Here is a 24,625-nt window from a genome sequence, read left to right as displayed (position 1 = left end):
AACAAGGTACCGTGTCCGCCTGGCTTCCCTTTCGATCGGTTCGAGTGAGGTGTCTTAATCCTCTCCTTTCCGTTGGGTCGCCTCCAAGCATTCTCACGTGTTGTTCTGAACTAGTTCAATCTGCCGATAACAATTTGCGACAAAGACTCGAACGCATTTCCACTAGAGACTTTTTGGGACATATCGCCTTGCCTCTCTCCGAGAGGGCTTGGCATCTGAACTTTATGATCTATTGTGGTTCTTGCCTTCTTGCCTTGCATTTTACCCAGTGAAGTATTGAACTGTGTTGATTTCGTAACCTGCCTATTTTCTCTCCCGTCCTAACTAATATTAGAGTGCCATCTAGGTTGAGGTATACACCTCTGTCTGTAAATAAGTGATGCCGGTAGAACCTAGACTTGTCGAAATATTGTTAGGGGGTTTGATCGTTCCTTCTTCGTAGAGTAATTGTAATTGTATTGTTTGCCGTGATAGTGCCATAGTGTTTTTCATAGACGTTCCGTTATAAATAAATACCTTAATATCTTAACACTGAAGCCTTGTTGCATGTTTGCTTATCTTACTGTGAAGAATTGTCCTATATTGTATACTCCACATACTGCTTAACTCTTCTTGAGAGAAGTCTGACTGCTCAGCCACAGCTACCAAGTGAATCTGTGTGGTACAGACTGCTACCAAGTGGGTTCACCGCCAACCACCTGTAGTCCTAAATATTTTGCAGTGGTCCCAGAGGGAACTGCACAGGTTTCCACCTAACAGAAGTGTAGGCCAAGATTGTTTTCATGGGGGTAGATGGGAAGTTTAGAAGAAGTAAAGAGGATGGAGGAGTAAGGGTGTGGGGAGGGAGGGTGTTGGCAGGAAAGAATAAGACTTCGGTTTTGTCAGTATTTAGGGTAAGAAAGTGGGAAGACATCCAGGATTTAGCAGAAGAGCAGGAAGAGAGCTTAAGATGGATGTCAGGGGTAAAGGAAGAGAAGGAGAAGAAAAGCTGTGTGTCATCAGCGTAGAAGTGGTGCAAAACACCAAAGGAAGAGATGAGTGGAGCTAGAAGGGAGGTATAGAGTGAGAAGAGGAAAGGGCCGAGGACAGAACCTTGAGGGACACCATAGTTTAGGGAGTAGGTGGAGGAGGTGCAGCCAACCCAGTAGACTGCAAAGGTACGATTGGGTAGATAGAAGGTGAACCAGTTAAGGACAGAGCCTTTGAGATCAAAGGAATAGAGAGAGTCAAGAAGTAGAGGGTGATCTACGGTGTCAAAGGCAACAGAGAGGTCAAGAAGAATGAGAATCGACGAGTGTTTAGAGTAGCGGGCGGAAAGGAGGGAATTGAGAACAGAGGTAAGGGCGGTTTCAGTGGAGTGGTTGGGACAAAATCCAGATTGGGTAGAAGGGAGGAGAGAGAGGTTGGAGACTAAGGCAGAGATCTGTGAATAGACAAGGCGTTCAAGAAGCTTTGACAGGAAGGGTAACAGAGAGATGGGGCGAAAGTTGGAAGCCAGATGGGGGTTGGTTAAGGGCTTTTTCAGTGTTGGGATGATGGTTGTATGCTTGAAGGTTGAAGGAAAGATAGAGGTGGCCAGACAAGTGTTGAAGAGGGAGGTAAGGTAAGGTATAAGGAGAGGGTAGATTTTGGGGATGAGAGAGGTGGGAAGGGGGTCAGAGGGAGAAGCAGTTGGGTGAGTTTTAGACAGGAGGAGGGAGACCTCATATTGAGTGACAGGTGAGAAGGAAGACTTGGTAGGGGATGGGGTAGTGGGAGGTGGTGAAGGGGGAGAGTAAGAAGGGGAGCGTAAAATGTCTTGACATAGAGTATGGACCTTAGAGGAAAAGACATTTGCAGGATTGGTGGCTGAGCGAGGAGAGGCAATAGAATGATCAGGGGTAGGAGGGGAGAGAAGGCGAGTAAGGCTTTGAAAGATTTGGCGAGGGTGAGAAGATTGACAGTGGAGAAGGTCTGAGAAGTATGTTTTTTTTGGCAGAGTTGAGGCAGTCGTCATAGAGGGTATGGTAGGAGAAGTAGGTGGATTGGTTGGAGAGCGGTCTTTAAGCCAAAGTTGTTCGAGGCGTCTAAGAAGGTGACGCATGGATGAAAGATGTGGAGAAAGCCAGGTTTGGGCAGGTTTGCGAAAAGGGCGGAAGAAGGTGAGAGCATGTAGTTGGTTGAGACTGGAGGTAAGGGAAGAGGATAGAGTGGATGAGGCCTCATTAGCCGAGAGAGAGGAGAAGTGAGAGAGAGGGGAGAGGGAAGAGGAACAGGAGCCGTAGAAAAGAGAGGGATTAAAGTTACGCAGGTTGCGCCAGGGAGAAAGAGCTGGAGGGTGGGGGGAGAAGAGGAGGGGTGAGTTAGAGAGACAGAGAGTAATGAGTGGTCAGATAGATAGTTAGGAAGGGTGGATACAGATGAGGCGATGAAGGAAGAGGTAAAGATAAGGTCAAGAGTGGAGCCAGAGAAGTGTGTGAGTGGGGAAGAAAAAGGGGTAAGAAGGTAGGAGTCAAGTATAGATAGAAGAGGAGAAGTTGGGGGATTAGAGGAGAGATGGAGGTATATTCATCTTTGGAGCTGGAAGGTTTGTCCGCCGGGGTAGTGGTCACTGGTGAAGGAGCAGGTAGGGGAAGGTTTTGTTTGGGAAGATCTGAGGGAGGCATGTCGGCAACAGGAGTCACCTTTTCCATTTCCTCTTCTGCTTCAAAGGACACAACCTCTGAATCCACTCCCTGTTTCGGTATTTGCTCAGGAGGATCCATGGAGGGACATGGAACTGTGGACAGTCCATAAGGAGCCAAAGAAAACAGTGGCTGGGCACAAGTCGGCCTTGAGAGATAGGGCAGATGGCGCATCGCTGTCCACAGCAACTGCCCTTTGAAAAGTGAAGCCCAATGGCCTTTGAACAAGAGTCATTGACGATGCAGTTGTGGTTGGTGACAGCGTTGGTGCAGATGGTAAAGAATATGTTATTGTAGTAAACTTGGTCTTCGACGAAGTTGTTGAAGGGGCAGAAGGAACATGTTTCACTGTCAACGTAGTTATCTTGGTCATCGAATAGGTGGTTGATGGAGTCGTTGATGGGTATGGTCGTCACCGAAGAGGACTTTGTCGTGGACAAGGATTTAGGGCGACTGTTAGTCATCGACAGGGTCTTCAATTATGATGATGATGATGATACTGCCGTTGATGAAGGAACTGTAGTTGTGGATGAGCACTGCTTTTCTGAGGAGTGCTTTGATGATGAAACTGTCAATGAAGGCGTTCTGGGTGCCGAAGTGGTAAACGAGGTGACCGTAGGCGTAGATGGAGACATCAACAAGCCAGTCGATGAAAGAGCAGCCCGAGCATGTGACCACTTTTCCTTTTTAGCCTTCTTCCACTGTGAAGATTCTTCTTCGGTCTCACCCTATTGGAAGACGGAGTGCGCTTTAGGGGTCTGCTCTTCATGGCAGAGGCATAACTATTGACTGAAGCAGAGTCAGAGGCCCCAGCACCTTCATTCAACCAGGCACTAACCGGCAGCAGTGGTCATTTTTGGTTTTGGATGAGAACCACTGACAGATGGCACAGCTGATCAAGTCGTGGTCTGGGTAAAGACAGTAAATACACTGCTCATGAAGATCTTTGATTTACATTTTCTTCAGGTTACATGTCGAACAGGCCTTGAATGGGCTTTTCTTTCTCATGTCTGTCATCCCTGTGTACTCCTGAAGGGCCGCAGATGGAAGGAACTCCAGAGGCAATGGAGTGGGATAAAACGTCACAGCTATGTGCAAGAAGCGATGCAGCACCAAGCTTGAAGGTTAGTTGGGAAAAATATCAAAAATAGACAATCATCGAACTTCCAGAAGAGCGAATTCTCGAGGACTCAACACAACATGTGGTAAGAAATCTGAAAATGCCCACCAGGGGTGGAGCTAGGGGGACCTGTCTAATTGGCTGTGGACAGTTCGGCCCAAAATTGTCTATAATAGAGCACTAAAGTGACAAGCAGTTTAAAAATTCAAAGGTAAACTGTTTTAATATTACAGGAAATTCCCAGCCTGAGGACAGGGAATATTCAAGAGTATGTGAATCCATGAAAGATCCAATGCTGCAGAAATAAATACTTGCAACCCATTTTATGCCATGACTTCTGAAGTTTCCAAATTGTTTATTGATATTCAGATCATGTCAATATCAAATTGCAACCCGCTTGCAGGAAACAGGCGTGAAAGTAGAGTTAAAAAGGTCCAAAAGAACATTTACATCACCCATTTGAATGAGTGGATTAGGTTTGGGCAGTAAAGCTTGTAACCATTGCTTATCCATTAGTTGTGTAACAATTATTCTTTTATACAGAAATATTTTTGCTGTCCAGTGCAACATGAAATGAATGCAGAAAGGTACAAAGGAATTCAAAATGATCAGTCGAGTCTTACCTAGCTGGATGTCCACAGCATATTAGCAAGGAAGAAGAAATAACAACATCAAAAATATAATTAATATTAATTATTATAATTTACTGCATGTGATAGAGGCATCAAGATGGATGAAAGTATTCATGGATAAGAGACTGAGGAACTGCTCACATCCTGTGACAGATTTACCAGAGTCCGGAAGATTAAAATCCGAAGTAAAAAATTAGAAGAATAGGGGACAATTAGTTGTGACGCTAAGTCAGAAAACTGGTCCAAGAATTGAGGAAAAAGACTTGGGTGTCGAAACATTAGATGAAAAGTAGGAGACATCCTTGAAGATATTCTTATAGAGACAGACATCAATTAAAAAGTTTAAAAGATAGGACCGAATGGAAGACTGCAAGAAATATTTGTATGAAAGATTAAAGACAGTCAACATGGATCAACCAAAGGCTCCTGGGCACTAACTGGTCAAAATGTGGCACAGTAAGCCACATTTTATGAAGAAAGAGAAGATTTAGGTTAAAACCTGATATTAACTGCGCAAGGACTGTTGAATGTAACATGCAAAATGACTCTCCAAACACACAACTGGCCACACAGAGGTCACCAAGAACATCTGAGAGGACAAAGAAGTCACAGGGACTTAAATAAAATGTGATAATACAGCTACAGCTAGGAAATGAACTGGTCGACCTCAGTGAGAGAGACTTACTAAAATGGCCTGGTTGGGAACAGAGACATTAGAAACAGAAAAAGAAGGCAAAGCGATATCCTAATTCATTGAAGAAGTAGAAACAACAGCTTTATTAGCTTTTGGACTAGATATATATGTGGGTCTAGTAAATGATCAGTTAGCAGACCAAACATGTTATTTTGAAAATTTACTAAATGAACAGAAGCCATATTACTTGCCCCCGGAGGTGAAGCATGTGGCAGAGTCTTATGCAGCCAAGAAAATGGTTTTGGCTCACACAAAAGCTTATAAAGATTTTATTTATTAGAGATTGGAATAACCTAAAGCAGCATTCATGAGAAAACAGTCAGGAGAACACAGTACCCCGTGGGGCACAGGAACATATCCTGGCAAATGTATAATTAAAACCATCAGAATCGGTTTGGAAAGAACTTGGATACATATGGACTGGTTAGCAAAATGCTCCCAAAAAGGATATACAACTTACTGCCAAAAAGAAAGGAAACTCTGCTCAAGGACACCACTTCCCCAGAAACAGTCTGCCATAGAGAAATATGAATATGATCCTCAACGTTTTATTTTTTCCTAATGAAGCCGAGCTACTACATAGTGCATGAAAACCTTTTTTTCTCTCTCATTCCGGCAGACCAATCAATATTCATTTTCCTGGGACGTCTAACTGAAAAATGACACCCATCAAAACAAGCAAGAAAGTGTCCACCTCCAAGAAAACCATTGGTACATCAAAGTCTGGGATCAAACCATCCTAATTTTTTAAAAGAGGTCTACCAAAGCTCTCACAGTTGTTGTACCAGGTACTTGAGGCGGTATGGAGCCTGCTAGTGAAAAAGTTAAAATGCCTCATACTATTTGAATCATAGGGGAAAGAAGGTGTCTCTTCTGACTGGTGCTGAAGTGCTGGTGGCAATCCTAGGCTGTGAGGTATAGTGGCATGAGGAGAAGCAAGCACTGGAAAAAATCAGGACGAACCAGCTGTGGTTGAAGTTAAGGCCATTCTGCAGAGGAGGGTGGCAACTGTGGTGAAAGCGATTTACGGTCACGGTTAGGTTAGCCATTGCTCATTTCAGGCAAAGATGTCAGTGACCCACCATGCAACCTGCTGGACCCAGTCAAATTTGGATGTAAGATGCAACAAGGCACTCTAGCGATGACAATGATTAGGTTTCTGCTCTCAGGCCCTGACATGTGATTACAATTGTGAGGGAGCAAAACAAGTCCTCCCACAAAGCAAACAATATCTGTGGTACCCATCCGGGCCATTTTTTGCCCAAGAAAAAGAAATTAAGCCACAGTAGGGCAAGAAGTACACATTCGGCTGAAGGCACGGAAGCAGCAACAAACGGCAGTCTAGCCATCCTAGGGGCCAAGGTTCTCTCTGGTAACTGCAAGCATTACTATCAGAATAAGGCGCTTTTGGCACTGACTTTGCCACTGTGAAAAATGGCACATAACTTGACTGAGATTTGTTTCACTATTAATGAGAACAATGGCCGTGCTACAATCTGCAAAACAAAAGGTGATGGCTGGAAGGTTTAGAATTATTCTCAACCTCTTGCACAGCTCTGGGCAACCCTCAAAGCCATTGTTCATTACATCCATACATGGCCCTACAGAAACACATGTGCAACCTTCACACTACTGGCACACCACGACACGCACAGCGTCCAACCAGTATGCATGTAGACTTACCGCTCGATTCCAGACGGGTCTGCCTGTCAAGGACCTGGATGTGGAGCGCTGGGTTTATGTGTTCCATGACCCTCATTTGGTGGTCGAACAGGTGGCCCCGGAGCCCCTTGGCATCCGCTGCCTTCAAGAGATGCTGGGCCTTGTCGAGGGTCCTGGACATGAAGTCCTTTCAGCGCTTCTTGACATGTTTAATGTCGCGGACTGCCACCCCCTCCTCGTTGATGGCAGTCACGATGTCCATCCAGATCCTGGTCCGTCCTTCATAGTCAGCGCGCAAACCTCCAAAGAGGGCATCATACTGCCCCAGGACTTGCTCCACCAGGACACCAACTTCCCTGGCACTGAAGCTGGTGGCCCTCTGCCTCTCTGGCTGGGGGTTGCAAGTGGTGCCAGATGGTGTTATGCCCGACGTGGCAAACCCAGAGGCAGGTGTGGGTGGGCAACTGGGTCCTGGGGCTGGGCTGTGGAGCGATGGTATCCCAGTCGGGAGTGTTCAGTTCCAGTACGGGTGGTCACAGCAACTGCACCCCTGGCTGACGTGCAGGCAGCAAATAGCAGGGCACGTGGGCAGCAGGTAGGCAGGCAGCAACAGATGGCAGGTGGGAGCGTGCTCGGGGCTCTTGGGGGCAGTAGTTCGGCCTTCTGGGCAGGAGCGTGGTCTTCCGTGTGTTGTCGAGTGGCCAGCTTGATACGGAGTGATTTGGCACGTGAAAAAATTGCACGTCAGCGTGTAATTCGAGGAAAGGCCCTTAGCGCGTAAGCACGTCTGTGATGTTACGCGCGTGGCTGTTTCCCTCGTGACGGGTGCATAGTGAATCAGCACGTGAATACACCGCACGTACGCAAATTCATTGGACCAAAGGCACTTTAGCGCGTAAGCGCTTCTGTGACGTGACGCGCAAGGGCGTTTCCCTCAACACGGGTGCATGTTCATCGTACACGTGCAAAAACTGCACGTCTGAGTGTCAACTCGTGTAATTGGAGGAAAGAGCCTTAGCGCATACACGCGTAAGTGACGATGTACGTGTGGGCTGGTTTAAAATGTACGTGTAGGACGCCATTTTCTTGTACGTGCTTTTCGTGGAGAGCGAGTGGGTGAATTTTGTACTTCATGTCGGTTCACACGCGATTACTTCACAGCGTTTCAAGTTCATACTCCCTGTTACCTCTGACAGCGTTCAATTTTTTTGTTGGGCCCGTTTCCTCAAACAGCGTTCACTTCTTCTTTTGTCCTGTTTCCTCAGACAGCGTACAATTCTTCTTTTGGCGGGGGTGTTGCCAACGCGCACACGCGCGTCTTTTTCACCTTCTTTTTCCAGGCATACGGTGAGTCGCGCACGTATTTACCAACTGTGCTTGCCCCGTGTGTCACGTACCCCTTCAGAGGTCATTGTAGGCTGCGTGTATTACGCATACGCTTATTTTTGTGTTTCTGGGTGCCACAGCGTAGTGCGGGTTCATTTTTCCACGCACGTGGTCTACAAAGGGTTGCGTGCACATTCATTTTTGGTTTTGGGGTGTCTGTGCGTTGCGTGACCCGTCATCTTCCCCCAGGGGTCACAGACAGCCTTGCTAGAGCACTAGGGTATGAATTCCATCTAGTACCCTACCCTTTTCACCCCCAATTGCCCAGGACAATAGTTTACTGCTACTCCCATACACACAACAACATCAGTGCCATGGTTGGGAGGCTACCAAGCGGTAAGGGAGGCAAAGGTGGCCGACCTTCAAAAGGCGGGCGTAGTGGGCGTGTAGGGGACGTGGCCATGATTTGCAGGATGCCCCTAGACCCCATGTGTGGAGGACCAATCAGGGACACCCATGCCCCACCCCCCCATGGTTGTGGGAAACGTAGCTGACACCATCCCAGCTCAGCCCTTGTTGGACCGGCCCATTGTGGCACCTGAACCGGCACAGGATGACTCCCAGGCTGACTTCCAGGTTAGCAAGTCTAAGCCACGTGTGGCGGTGCAAGTTGGTGTCACCAGGCCATGTGGATCTGGGGCAGCAATGTCATCTGCTGCCCCAAGTAGGCAGGGTGGGGAGGCTGCAGGGGCAGCTGCAGCTCTATCCACCCCAGCTCTGATTCTCCCAGCCGGGACAGTGTCGGTCCAGGTCCATCAAACTGACGTTGCCCCTGCCAACATCACCCTGCAGCCAATTCGCACATTCCTAGTACACAGTCCACCGGCACTTCTGCCCCTAGTGACCAGCGCGGCGTAAGGCACTCAGGATCTGCACCACCTTTGAAAAAGAAGAAGAAGGGTGCTCTTGCACTACAGGCTGAGACCCCAGACACGGCTACACACTCTGGCACGTCAAGGAAGCCTAGCTTTAATGACGACAAACTTGATGTACTTGTGGCCCATGTGTCGGCACATAGCCGCGAAATGGTGGTGACTGCAGGGTGCAAGACCACACCTGGTCAACGTAGGGCACACTGGCAGACCATCGCGGACCACATTAGTGCCCTTGGATTTGTGAGGCGCACAGTTGATGATTGCTACAAGCGGTGGAATGACCTGAAACGCAGAGCAAAGAACAAGCTGGCCTCAAATCATGCCTCTACTCTGGTGACTGGCGGTGGGTCTCCACCAGAGGACAACCAACTCACTGAACACGAGTCTGTTGCTGGAACCTTCCTCACAGAGGAACAGATCCAAGGCGTGGGAGACCTACCTGATTACGACGCATTTTCCGGTGAGTGCCCCTGCATGTGTGTGTAATCCATGTGTATGTTGTTTGGGTGACGGGTTCTGATTGAGTGCCAGGTGAGGGTGTGTACTCCAGAGTGGTATGGGTCACCCATGTGCTTCCTCTAATACATTCACGTGCCTTGGATTTGGGTATGACAGTATCCCTTCTGCCAACAGTAGCCAATTAGCGCCACATTACTGCAGTTGCCCTTGAACTGTCATCTTGCAACAACATTGTTCAGATTTTTTCAGTGTTCATTCAGGCTGATTGTTTCAATTCTTCCATTTTTGCAATGCATTTTTCAGCACTAATGCCACATGTGTGACATGCTTCTGTCATTGATTACACCACAAATTGGGCCACATTTGTTACCTGGTTATGTGAATGATTAGACCATTCAGGCTGATAGAATATTGGCCTGCTCACATTTATTTTTAGGGCCTGTTTGCATGTGGAACATGATAGTTGTTTCCTGTCATGTTAAAGTGACCAACCATTGATGTGTACATCTGCCTACAATCACTGTATTATTGTACACTGGGTGTGTTGCAGTGTGTGGCACATGCATATTTTGCCACACTATTTAGCATTTTTCATCTCATCATGTCCATCTCACATGGATGGGTGACAGTACTCATTCACTGACATATCGCTGTAGTTGTCTAATGTACCATGGCTATGCTGCATGCCATCTGTGTGCTGGAATGTGTTATGTATGTGTATTGGACATGCCACTCACAGGCTAATGTGTGATGCCAGTGCTACCCACCATGCAGCAAGTGTGTTGCTTTTCCATCTTGGTGTCCTCAGTGTCTGCTTTTTGACTCCCCTTCCAACTCATTGACAGTGCATGCATGCCAGGGTTATAGTCATGTGGGACATGTGTAAATCATGTACAGGATCTCTGTCTTGTCAGGCCTATGTGTGTGCCATGGTGCTCATGCCTGTTTCCATTTGTTGTATTTCATGTTTTTGCAGGTGATGACGTACTTGATGCTGGTGAGGTTGAGGAGATGGTGCAGACCCAGGAGGGATCTCAGCCACGACCGGGCACCAGTGGAGGACGTGGTGTGGTGGTGGTGGGTGAAAACCCTTTGTTACTGCAGACCATACTGTCCAGGGGTGACTCTGGGTGCACCTCCCCGGACCTCTATTCAGGTGCTGAATCGGATGATGAGACTTATGTGCTGTCGCAGGTGAGTGCTTCTGGCAGGGATTCTGTTCTGTCCAACCCACCAGCACCAGGGGTAGAACCCTCTATGGGGATGTCAGCGTTGGTAGGTCTGCCTTTGGCGGTAACGGATGCAGGGTCACACTCCACAACATCTGATCCTGTTCCTGGGCCAGCAGATCAGAGGGGGAATGCAGTCCTGCAGCCTCAGGCAGCGCCAGCACAGCAAGGTGCAGATCGCCTTGCCCCAAACCGGTGTGGTGCCCGCTGACGCGGTGGCCGTGCGCAACCAGGCAATACTGTATGGGAAAACTCCATGTACGGTATGGCAACCCAACAGGCAGCATCAGTTGAAATTATGGCTCAGGCAATGGAGAGGGTGGCCACTTCCATTATCCCTCCTGAAAGGCAGATGGAGCAACAACAGCAGGCAACAGACTCCATTTGCCAATCACACAGGGAAGACATGTTGGCGTCCATGCTGCGCGAAGCCATATCAGTAGAGTCACAGGGCCACAGGGAAGCCCTGAGGGTAGAACTCCATAACATCAGGGAGACTCTGCTTGAACTTGAGGCTTCCTGAAATTTTAGGGCAGAACAGCAGCTGGAGCAGCTCACACGTTCGCTCTCAGCTGAGCTTCAGGCAACCCGTGAGGAGATCCAGGCATCACGCGAGGCCATGCGTGCAGAAATGCAGGCAACCCATGAGGTGCTGCATGGGGATCTCCGCACTATCATCCTCCAGAATCAGACCTTCCAGACCCGCATGCTTGCTGCCATGGAGGACCATACCAGGGCTTTGCGTGGGCTCCCTCCCATAGCACCACCACCTCCTGATGCAGCAGCAGAGGGTGAAGAGACCGACAGCAGTTCTCCCACAATGGCATAGCCGTGCAGGCCATGAGCCCATGGAGGTATTTTTTTTTTCTCGCAACATCCACGCAGGTGGGTGTTGGTGTGCACCCTGTCCTCGAACCTCCTGGGTGCCCCCCTCACCCCCCATATGGCCATTTTTGATTTTTATTTTTTTTACAGTGTGTTGCCTTGTGTGGCTCCCGTGGGAATCCACTGTGTATTCCGGCTGGGCACATGCAGGCTTGTCCTGAGTTTGGGTTAGATGCTTGAGTTTGTGACACACACACCCCTCCTGCTTCCCGTTTCCATGGGCTTGCAAAGGGTGTGACCAAAAGACATTGACTTGCACAGTGACATTGGGCTCCCATGAGCTGTGTGGGCAGTCTGTAGTCAATACTGTGTGTACATCCCTAGTGGGTATTGTTGTTGTATTGAACACTGCATGGTGTATTGATATGTGCGTGTGCATCCATGTCTTCCTCAAAATTCGCAGGTACCTTCTTCATGTCTTCACAAGGCCGTCTCCTTTGCAGATGGAATTCATGTTGTATGCAGTACACTGACACATTTGCATGGCAGCAACATTCTGCAGTTGGAAGGGGTCGATGTGCTGGCTTATTCACGTTGTAAGACTACCACTACTTTGACTTTGTACTGTCATGTTTTTGCAATGTTTCATGCTGTATTGCTGTATTGTGTTGGTGGTAAGTATTTGGTCATGTGTGCTGTTTGTTATTGATTACTGGGAGCATATTGTCTGTGGGCTGTTTCCATTTGGGACAGTGCACTTTGTGACACTTGTGTCAGGTCTTGTGAATTGCTTTGTTTGCTTTCACATTGCATGACATGCCATGGTGTGTTGGGTGACAGAGATGGGGAGGGGTTGGGTGACATGGTGCTATTTTCATGTTGTATTTTGCAAGGGGGTAGTCATTCATGCAGCATGAATGTATGTCTTTTAATGACACAGCATTGGTTGTCTTTCGGTAGGTAGGGATGCACACAATGTAACACTTCCAGGTGACCAATCTCAGGCTGGTATGGTTGTGACAGTTGACTGTCCCTTATGTCATCATCATTGATTGTCAGCTTGTATGTGCCAGGGTTGTGTGCACTCCACAAGGGTGTGATTTTAGGTGAAGTAATTAGCCACCAGCTGCGCACGGGCTGCCTCACCACGTGCCCTTTCCCCTCCCATGCGCAGCGGGCGTGCATGTGGTTGGGGATGTGGGGGCACCACCATATCCACCTGCAGGCCCCGGCGTGGTGCAACATTGTGCAGTACACATGCTGCCACTATGATCCTGCACACTACTGGGGGAGCATATAGCAGCTGCCCACCAGATCGGTCAAGGGAGCGAAAGCGTGACTTGAGCACTCCGAATGCGCGCTCCACTATGCCACGGGTTGCAATATGGGCTGTGTTGTATCTTACCTCGGGTGGTGTGGTGGGGTTCCGAATTGGTGTCAGCATGTGGGTGCTCAGAAGGTAGGCACTGTACCCTGGGGAGGTGTGATGGGTATCATTAGTGGGGTTGTGACATTACTCAGTATCTGACATGCATGCATGCATGTGCAGTGGCATTTATACTCACCAAGCAGCCATGTATCGCCATGCCGCCCAGCTTCCAGGTCCCGGTTTAGGGTTGACATTCTGTTTATGAAGCTGTCATGGGTGGACCCTGGATAGTTGGCATATACTGAGGTGATTATTCCCTTGGCATCACATACTACCTGCACGTTGATGGAATGCCAGTACTTGCGGTTTCTATAGATGTGCTCTGATGCCCTGGGAGGACGTAGAGCCACATGGGTGCAATCAATGGCACCTAGCACTTTGGGGAAGTGTGCCACCCGTAAAAATCCTGGACAACAGCCTGCCTTTTTGCAGGTGTTCTGGGCAGGTATATGTGCCTGCGGACTGATGGCCGTGCAGTCATGATGGTCAAGACCTGGTGTAGGCAGCGTGACTGCGTGGCCTGTGACACCCCCCCCCACTATGGCACTTGTCCGCTGAAATGAACCAGTAGCCAAGACGTGCAGTACATGGAGCACCTTTTCCAAGGGGCTCAGTGCTTGGGAGCACAGGGTGGGTGATGTGAGGTCATCCTCCCACTCACTCACCAGGTTGAGTATTATGTGATGTGGAAACCTGTACCTCCCATACACCTGGTCATCAGGCAAAATGGCTGGTCCTGGGTTTAAAAATTCTGGCCCTGACTATCCTCCTCCTCCTCCTCCTCCTCCTCCCGTATCCCACGACCACTGCTGCGAGGAACGGTATATTCATCGTAGAGTCTGAGCTTGTTTGTTGTTTGCGTGCACTTTTATGCTGCGCAGGTCCGCGTACGCCTGCTTCCTGCTGGCGTACGTGTTTCCAGATTAGCGTGTCTTTTCTGACGACCGCGTTAGCCCTGTTTGATTCCATGAATACGTGTTGTGGGCGCGCATGTGGGCGTTCCGCTCATTTGCCTCCTGTACTTCCCCTGTGTCGCCCATATTTTCACGCGTTGTTCCCCATTACGCGTGCTACGCCCCGTGTTCCGCCTACTTTTGTTGTGTGCGCCGCGCTATGTGCGCTTTCGCTGTGCGCCTAGCGCACGCTGGTTGGTTTAAGTGTGCGCCCGCGTGCGCCACGCAGGATTTCAGCGCACAGCCATGGATTTACACGCGCACGGACTTCTATGAATCGATGTGCGCGGGTTTCACTGCGATTTTCGCACTTGCACTGCGATTCGCACGCTTTCGCACGCTTACGCGGAAATTTTCAGTGCACATTAATTCCATGAATCGGCCTGCAAGTCTTTTAATGCATTAGTCGAAATCTCCAATCAATGGTTCACATTTCTAGGTATCCATAAACATACAACACAAATAGAATAGACTGGCAGAGAATCTGGTTTGGTGGTAGGATGGATTGGTAGGGAGAGAGGGAGAGAGAGAGAGAGAGAGAGAGAGAGAGAGAGAGAGAGAGAGAGAGACAAAGAAGTTGATATCTCGGTAGTGGTACATTCTCAATGTTAATTATTTCACAAATCTTATTTGTGTCTTCATTGATGTCCGGCGCTACAATAGAAAAACAACTCTCATTACACATTTGAAGAAAGGGGCAATCCTTCTTTGTATTCTGAAGAGCGACATACACTTCTTTTATATGTGTTAGATGTCTATCGCAAGGCTACAGTCTTTATACCCCAATCTTTCAGTTTAATTTCATGTTTGTAACACTACCTCAATGCCTGCTGTCAAACAGTCACACAACCAATCACTTCCAAAAACTGTACATAGAACCTTTTGACTATATTAAGCTTACACACACCACTTTAAAATCTTTTACATCTACATTTCCCTTATTTATACAAAATAATTGTTCACAATGCTCCTGTAAATGCACATAGCCATTGTGCAGTGAGGGAAGTGCATAAATAGAACATGCAGTATGGATGGGGAAATGTTCATGAGAACCAAGGAGGGAAATGCCAAGGTGGGATGCCTCTGAGTAACTACTGAAGCAGAGGAGTCTGCACGAGGGGATGTGACCTAGCAGTTCGGGCTGGACTTCCCCTTTTGGGGTGGGGCCAAGCCTGATTTGCATATGGTCTTTCCCCTTCTGTAATAGCTTGGCAGGCGAAGAACAATGGTCTGGAGGGTTGCCCAGAGCAACGCCAGTGGTTAAGATTAATTCTAAACCTTCCAGCCATCACCTCTTTGTTTTTGCTATGTCACCCCGAGTGGGACGGGTATGCCCAGACGTGGGTCCCGTGCCTGCTGGGCCTAGAGACCCAAGCTACTCCTCACTGATGAGGCCCAAAAAGGCCGAAACATGTTTGGGGATGCTTGTGGTCTCGTGCAGAAGGGATGTGACCTAGCAGTTCGGGCTGGACTGCCCCTTTTGGGGTGGGGCCACGTCTGATTTGCATATGGTCTTTCCCCTTCTGTAATGGCTTGGCAGGCGAAGAACAATGGTCTGGAGGGTTGCCCAGAGCAACGCCAGTGGTTAGGATTAATTCTAAACCTTCCAGCCATCACCTCTTTGTTTTTGCCATGCCCACTTTAACCCCATTGCTGGTTCCTCGTAGTCATAGCCAATAGCCAGATTGTCCAGGTCCACAGGCTATACCTCCGTCACAAAAGGTATATTACTATTTTGTGTACCTACATTATGACACTTTTCAAAAAATAAAACAAGGACACATTTGCAAAACCATGATTTCAAGTCCTTGCCAATACTTCTTACATGAGTTTACTGCAAATCTGTCCATGTTTTATTTTTTAGAAGTGCCAAAATGTGCGTACATACAATAGTCATATAACTTAGCCCACACTTGACAAAATCCATTCAGACTTTGCATAAACATTCGAAGGTTGGTTCTACAATCTTTCTACAATCTTTCTGAAAACATTTGTCCACATTCGTCAAAAGGCAACAAAGTTATAAGCCATCTACAAATGTTGAGACCACCCTCTAATTGTGCCCCCTCTTGACAAAATCTTACCAGATCTAAAATCATTTTGCAAACATTTATACAGATTCGGCACCACATTTATAAGCCTTTTCAATATATCACTTTACAGTGATCTAGTAACCATATATTTCATAGCGTACTCAGAAACAATGTTATGTGATGCCACTTCCTGCTTTGTTGAGGGGTGAAAGTTTGTGTTTCATCGCTTGCCGTGATGTCACTTTGTGGTGGGGTCACATGACATCACTGCCTGTGATGTCATCAGAGGTCAAGGGGTGTGTGATGTCACTTCCGCTACCCCAAGCATTTTAGTGAAATGACGTCCCTGAATCTCCTTCCAGAAACACATAGCGAAGAAGACCCAAATAGCCTGGCTCAGAATCTCTACCCTTCAACAAAAAAAACTTCATCCCGCCGCAGGACCTCCAGACCGTAGTACAGGCCCTTGTGGTCTTGCACATTGATGGGTGCTCCCAGCTGCTCATTTGGCTCCCCTAAAAGCAATCCACCATGCTGCAGCACATGTTATTACAAGAACATGGAAATTTGATAAAATTACCCGCATCCCAAGCCATGATACTGTTTGAGAGTGCTTGTATAGTCTACAAAGCAGATCTGAGTAGCACACCAGCATACCTCGCAGCTAAGCTCAACATATATGGTGGCACATGCTCCATGCCCAGAAACTCAACTAATCCGGCTTGAATCACAACTCGTCTGCAAAGAAAGTACCTTCTTTTGTCATGCAGCCATCCTTTGGAACTCGATCCCAGTGTCGGCTAAGAATGCCCCCACAATTCTCCAATTTTGCAAATTTCACAAAACATGGGTCTTTAAACAACACCTGACCAAGGACTAATTCCAATGGACGTGCATAGTGATGCACATACTTCACAGTACTGCACTACTGTTAAAAGAAAACTGTCCAAATTCCGGCTACCCACACTCTTTACAGTGCTCCGCTGCTCGCAAGCTAGGTCTGCGCTTCAAACAATAAAATAAAAACTAAAATAAATGTCATAGATGCACATGTCATAGGTGCATATGCCGTAGGAGCACATGCCATAGAAGTATGTGTCATAGGAGTAACAGTGTGTGCTGTTGGAGCATGTGTTTTAGGAGGGTGTGTCATAACAATGTGTGCCGTAAGAGTGTGTTGTCAGTGCACATGTTGTAGGTGTGCATGTCATAGGGGAGTGTTTCGTAGACATGCATGTCGTAGGAGTATGTGTCATAGGAACACATGTCATAGGAGAGCATGTCATACAAGAGTGTGTCATAGGACAGCGTTTCATAAGAGTGTGTGTCGTAGGATCATGTGTCGCAGGACCATGTGTCTTAGGACTGTGTTGTAGGTGCATGGTCATAGGTGTGCGTGTCATAGCAGATTGTGTCGTAGGAGAGCGTGTCATAGGAGAGCGCATCGTAGGAGAATGTGTCGTATGTAGGAGGGCTTGTTGTCGGAGCATATGTCCTAGGAGCTTGTGTTGTAAGAGCTTCTATGATAAATGTGTATGTTGTAGGAGCACATGTTGTAGCACGTGTCATAGGAGCGTGTGTCATAGGAATGTGTCTCATAGGATCACGTATTGGCTGTGTGCATGTCATAGGTACGCATGTCGTAGGAGGATGTGTATTAGGAACGTGTGTCGTCGGATCACGTGTGGTAGGAGCATGTGTCATATTTGTATGTTTCCTACCAGTAAGAAAGCTTATATTAAAATTAAATGTAACTTTGATGTGCGTTTTCAATATGTACAATATGACTTTTATAGCTTGTACTTATGAGAAGTGTACATCTCCTGAAAGCTGACATGAAAGTTAGTTCGGACTTTCATGTCAGTTTTCAGGTTTAAATTGCAATATGTAAAAATCATAAGCCTCTTTGTACAGTTTGTACACATTTATTACATCTAAAAACTGTAATGTTTAAACTGTGAAAATCATCCACCTGTTTCAACAGTTCGTATTAAACATGTCCATTAATTAAATCGGGTGAAAACTGACATCAAAGCGAGTCCTGGCTTTTTTGCGAGTTTTCAGGGGATGTAATGGCGTAATACATGAACTGTGAAACACATATGCCTTGTAGGTACGCTTGTTGTAGGTGCGCATCTTGTAGGTGCGTGTGTCGTAGATGCGCATGCCCTAGGAGCACCTGCAGTAAGAGCACGTGACGTATGAGTTTGCAAAGTAACAGTGCGTGCTGTTGGAGCATGTCTCTTAGGAGGGTGTGTCGTAACAATGTGTGCCATAAGGGTGTGTTGAAGGTGCACATGTCATATGTGCACATGTCGTAGGTGCATGTGTTTTAAAACCATGTTTCATAGGAATGCATGCCACAGAAGCGTGTTTCATAGGAGCGCGTGTCATCGGAGTGCATGGGATAGGAGAGCGTGTTGTAGGAGAGTGTGTCATAAGTGTGTGTGTTGTAGGCCGTGTATCATTTAACGCATCGTAGGTGCACATGTCTTAGAAGCGTGCATCATAGGAGTGCGTGTCGTAGGAGAGCATGTCATTGGTAGAGTTTGTGCACATCAATTACATCTTCAAACTGTAATATCTAGCTGTGAAACACATACGCTTGTATGTACAGTTCAATTTAAAAATCTTATAGAAATCAATCGAAATGTTGTAGGGGCCCAGTGCAACCAAATTGAAATAGCCCCATAGGTGTTGCAAAATCTGTCTTCTCCTTATCAGGTACATAAAATGGAATTTGCCAGTGACCCTTACTGAGATCTAAGGTTGATAGATATGTAGCATTACCTGGTTGTTCTATGAGGTTGTCGAGGTGAGGCATAGGGTAAGCATCAAATGCGGAAATGGGGTTGACTTTTGTGAAGTCAATACAGAAGCGCCAACTTCCGTCTGGTTTGGTGATCAGCACAATGGGGGAAGACCAGGGGCTATTGGAAGGTTCTATTATATTTGCCTGGAGTATGGATTTAACTTCTTCGATGACTCTTGATTTTCTTGCCTCTGGCAATCTATGGGGTTTTAAGTGTACAATTTTCCCTTCAGGTGTTCGAATATGATGGTAGATTCCACTCACCCTTCCAAGTTCCTCTCTAAAGACATCTGAATATTGTTTGAGTAAATCATTTATATTTTGTTTCTGGCTGCTACTCAATTCAGGAAATATTAGCTCTTTATTATAAGAGTCATTCGGTAATAAGCATGTTAAGATGGTAACGGAAGACTGAGTGGGGATTTCTTTCCATTCCTTCAATAGATTTATGATATATTTGAGTCTTTAGTCAACAGTCTGGTTGGGAGACTCTATAATTACAGGGTCCAGTTTGCTCCAATACTTCTTACAGACCATGCCATCTGGAAATCATTTTGTTATCTGACGTTGGCAACAATACAAGCACTTTCTGCCCAATAGAGAATTAGCGCAAAGCAGCCTTTTTTTGTATGCGCTACTTTGGTGACTTTGGGCTTTAGCCATATCGATTGGACCAGGGATCTTACCAAGGGCATATGTTCTTTGAGACTATGGGTGGTTTGGGAGAGTGAGATGGGTGCTTCCTCCATCTACTCCCATGCCTCTCATAACATATCTAAGACGTCTCTGGGTTCTCGACCGTATAGCAATTCAAACAGGGAGAATCCCATTGACGCTTGTGGTGTTTTTCTTACAGCAAACAAGGCGCAAGGGATCATTTGGTCCCAATTTTTCCCATCTTGTTCTTCCAGCTTCTTCAATATGGTCTTAAAAGTCTAGTTACATCTTTCTACCAGACTGGCTGTCTGGGGATGGTACACAGACATTCTTAAGGTAGTAGTAATATGTTGAGTTGCTTTACTTCTCGCATCAACTTACTCATGAAAGAGGAACCCTGGTCTGTTAATATTTCTTGGGGAAAACCTTCCCTGGAAAAAAGGCAGAAAATATTTTAAAATGTGCTGAGTTGTATTGGTTCAGAGTGGAACAGCCTTTGGGTACCTGGTTGCATAATCAACTATGACAAGAATGTACTTGTTCCCCACTGTGGAGGTTTCCAAGGGACCTATAATGTCCATGCCAATTCTGGTAAATGTTATTTCAATTATTGGGAGAGGTTGTAATGGGGAAGAGGGTGGTAAATGACTAATAGTTTTCTGACAAATATCACACATTCGTGTGAATGTTTTGATATCTGAATGTATACCTGGCCAATAGAATGTATTGAGAATGTGGGCTTGAGTTTTTGCTAGCCATAAATGTCTGACAGTTAAGTGAGAGTGAGCAATCTCTAGAACAACCTACTTAGGACTTTCAGGGATCATTGTGTTCTGATTATGCCTTCTGATATTGTATCTCTCTGAATAGTAGCCTGTGGTTCAAATGAAAAAAGGCCTGCTTCTCACATCCCTCTATTTCTGTCACTGTCTGTAGGAATGACTGCTAAGAGAAGATCATTCCATTCAGCAAAGGTGAGATCGGGAAGGGTCTCAGTTTCCTCATTGATGGTTTATCTGTGTTTGGGTATGGGGGCTTCGTAATGGTGTTCATCTGCCTCTCCAAAACCGTTCTGCCCTCGGTCTACAACCTCCTTCTCGGTCTCTTCTTTGTCTTAGGAAACATGGCTATTTCAAGGATTCCCTGTGCAATTTTATTCCCTGATGTAATAGGAAGGAATCATTCCCATGGTTCTACAGCAGTACTTTTATATTGCCCCTATAATCTGGGTCTATGACTCCAGCTAAGACATCAATGCCAAATGTCCAGGCTAATGCAGATTTGGGAGCTAACCTAATGTATGTCCCTATTAAGATTAAATCGGTGGGAATCAATATTTTTTCACCAGGGGGCATGTCTCCTCTCTACTGCTACAAATATCAAATCCAATAGAGCCCTAGAGGATACAGACGGGTTGGATGCTCATGGACTCAACTTCTCAAACTTAAGGGTCCCCCAATTTATATCAGTTGTGCTGCATCCCAATCCTGACACCATCTGTGAAGGCAAGAGATGTATAGTTTTTGTAATAAAGATTTATTATATGAAAATAAGGTTGGGAAAAAGGCCTAACTTGCCCTATTCTAAGGGAAATGTTCCCTACCCAACAAAAACAACAGAAAGTCTGTGTCAGGATGTACAAATCAAATGTTCTGTCTGTGGCCAAACATAACCTGGCACTCACTCAATACTTGAACAAAAATATGGTTTAAATATCTAAATAATAAGTGTTCAATAACTGTTCAGAGCTTTTCCCAGCTCTGAGCTTGCAACAGTGTTCTTTCCCACACTTCAAGAAAGCTCACAATGCCAAGGGATTCCCATCCCCAAGCTTCAAGACAGTTCACAATGCCAAGGGATTCCCTTCCCCAAGCTTCAAGACAGGTCCCAATGCAAACGTGGTCCCTCCCCCAAGCTTTCAAGTCTCTCAACTAAATCAAAGCACAGTTCTCAGGGGTACGTTGCAGCTCCTCCGATTTGGGTACTTTTCACCGGTCTGACAAAGGTAAACTTCACTGGATTCACAAAGAAAAGGTTCCTTGACTTGAAACACAAAACGTCCTTTATATTTAACTATTGGTTTCTCTCTCATTATTTGAGTGGCTTTTCAATGGCTATGTGTCCTCGGTCTAGGCAAAGTTGTCGGACCACACGGTGCACCCATTACAGGTCATGCTCCCGATACACATTACTTGACAATTCTCACCAGTCCCTTGTATACATGGTACCACTCCTTTGCCAGCTTTCATCTGTTACTGCTTTCATGCATTCATATGACTTTTGACAAAGTTCATTCTCACAACTCAGAAAGTTCCTTCATAGATTTAGAAAATGCTTTTTCCCTAAAAGGCCTTTTATTTCACATGGGGTCTGTAAATGGTTTCACAATTGCTCTTCAATATCTTCCCTTTAATTCAGTATTCCAAAAGTAATTGATTTTGTTCTAATTTTTATTCAAAAGTACTGGTTTTCATTCATGACAGTATTCAAAAAAGTTTTTTTATGGGTTTGAGATCCCGTCTGCCGTGCCCGGTGTCCCCCTTTTCTGGGCTACTCACTGGTTGTTGCACATGGTGATGAAGCGAGGCTTCTGACCGCCACGATCCCGCTTTCTCGTGCTGTGCCTCACTTTTCCTCTGCAGCGGCTCTCTGTGGCTTTGCGTCAGCCACCGAGGCGTCCCTCACAGCTCGAGCCCCATTCCCAACCTCTGCCTGGTCATGACTGCTTCCACTCTGCAGTTTGCCACAGGCTTCCAGCTTCCACAGCTCTGCTTCCCTCTGAATACACTCTGCATCTGTCTGGTGGCTTCGAGTGCTTCTTCTGCCACACCGCCTTCCAGAAAAGGCCAGAGCTTCTCCAGCAGGCTGTGGTCCTGCTTTTCCAGCTGCCCCAATCTTTTCTGTTCATGTCAGTGTTAAACCTCCCACCAGTTTGATTAGTCCCAAAAAGACTAGACCGCTCACTACCTGTTTGGGAGTTCTGCACTGTTCTTACTTGCCTCCTCTTCATCCCAGTACCCAGCTGGTGTAGGTGATTGTGCAAGTCAATGGGAAATGGATGCATTTATCTTGTTTGCCTCTACCTCGTCCCAGTACTTAACTGCAGGATGTAAGTAGTTAACTCACAGAGAAACTGGGGAAGGGAATGACAAAGTCTTCGCAAAGGGAAGGTTCATTATGAAAGGGAAAAGGGGGATAACGGATCTCACCTAAGTGTACCTCCCCCCCCAGGTAGTCCACCCTCGTATATACAGGATCAGGATCTGGTAGCACCACCTGGGTGGAGGTATGCCAGGGAAAGGGGTGAGGATACACTCAGATTCTTTACAACATCTGCCATTGTGGGTACTCATACACTTGAATTGTGGTGTATGTGTATGCTATATTTATTGGCCTTTTTTGTTCAATGTATCTTCATTTATTCAAGGGTGTACAATTAATCAGTTGATTGTTTTATTCATTTTGTATGTGATTATATTATGAGTTGATCATTTCACCATAATCATCCATGTATGTCTATTATTGTTGGAGATTTGTATTTACTTGGTGCATATTGGGTTCATTCTATTGTTGTGGGCTCTATTCCAACATGTCTGCCTACATTGCCTGTTTGTCAGGATCCACTTGCATCTGTTGCCAAAAGGGCAAAGGGACTACTCTATATCATAATGATCAGTTGTCACATGAACCTTTGTGTGTGAACAGGCACTTTTTTTGTGCGAAACACGGTACTCGGACAATTGTTGTACCCTGCATGTTATGCATTTTTAACAATAACATTTATGTGACATTATTTCACTGACTTTTGTCATTTGTTAGTCTCTCATGCCCTTGGAGTGCAGTTTGTTTGCGTTTTTTGCTGAGTTTTCGTTCCATGTTCATACATATACTAGCTGATATACCCAGAGTTGCCCGGGATTTTCTTTTCTTATGGGTACTGTTTGTTAGAAATACCTTAAGGTAGCTTTACGGGTTTCGAAAAGGCTCTGTAGGAAAGGTGAAAAGAACAATTCAGTAAATATTTGAATTATTTCTTATTTTAGAAAGTTCTCAAAGACGACACATTACAATATATTGGTATTCTTAAAAACTCATTCTAAAACGTATAACTGTACATGAGAAAAACATGGAGCTTTCTGAGCAGCATGATAAGCGGCATGATGCCGATGGTGCCAACAACTATGGACCTAAAGTTCAATATTACTAAAATACATGTTTGTTGTAAGGCTTGTTTATAAACAAAATGTTTTGTTTCCCTTCCCGGTGAGCACTGTTGCTTCAATTATGTTGGGCACACATTTAACGCATAGCCTTGTGCCATTACACAGATTATGTGGGTCGAGATTGCAAAGCATCATAATGGGTGATGCAACTTTCAGTCAAAGATGATATTGTGGCATTCCTGGGTGTCGGGTGAGTTGAGGAATTCTCTTGGATGGTTTACGGCTTTGTTGGCATCCAACATTATTGATTCAGTCTTACTTAGTAACTGTGCCCAGAAGCATATCCTGAAACTGATCTTAGGGCCTGGACCTCGAGTTTTGTCCTTTGTGTCGGAACCGGTCCTTCTATGACCACATTGATGTTTCGCCGATTTCATGCAACCGTCTCATGTGTGAAGGATCTGAAATCTGGTGAAAGGGGTACGGTGTCCAAATTTCATGTAGCTAGTAATGTCCAGAGGGTGCCAGCAGGTAGCTAGGTACAATTTGCTGCAGATTGGTGAAACAGTATGGAATTCTATAAGGAGCAACACTTTGCCAATCTACAAACTCACAAACAAATTTTGACTTGTGTTGAAATCTGGAGAACAGAGTGGGGTGTCCAAATGTCATGTAGCCAGTAATGTACGGAGGGTCCTAGCAGGTAACTATGCAAAGTTTGGTGCAGATTGGTGAAACAGTGTGGAATTGTATAAGGAACAACGCTTTGCCACAAACCCACAAACAAATATTCACTTTTATATATATATAAATATATATTTTCAAAAATGTTCGAGGTTCCCACTCATGTTGCGCTCAGCCTGCTTTTAGCAGGTGCTTTAGAGCTCGGTAGCGGGAAAAATCATTTAACATTGCAAACAACTTGCTGCTTAGTTTCTGGTGGTTGTAATGCCAGTATACTAAATTCCAGATTAACGCTCAAGCACTTGGTCTATTAAAGTGCACAACAATTACATTTTATTCTTCATAAAAA

This window comes from Ambystoma mexicanum, chromosome 14, assembly GCF_040938575.1.
Source record: "Ambystoma mexicanum isolate Mex_15411 chromosome 14, UKY_AmexF1_1, whole genome shotgun sequence".
Taxonomy (NCBI): domain Eukaryota; kingdom Metazoa; phylum Chordata; class Amphibia; order Caudata; family Ambystomatidae; genus Ambystoma; species Ambystoma mexicanum.
This window is presented reverse-complemented; position numbering follows the sequence as displayed.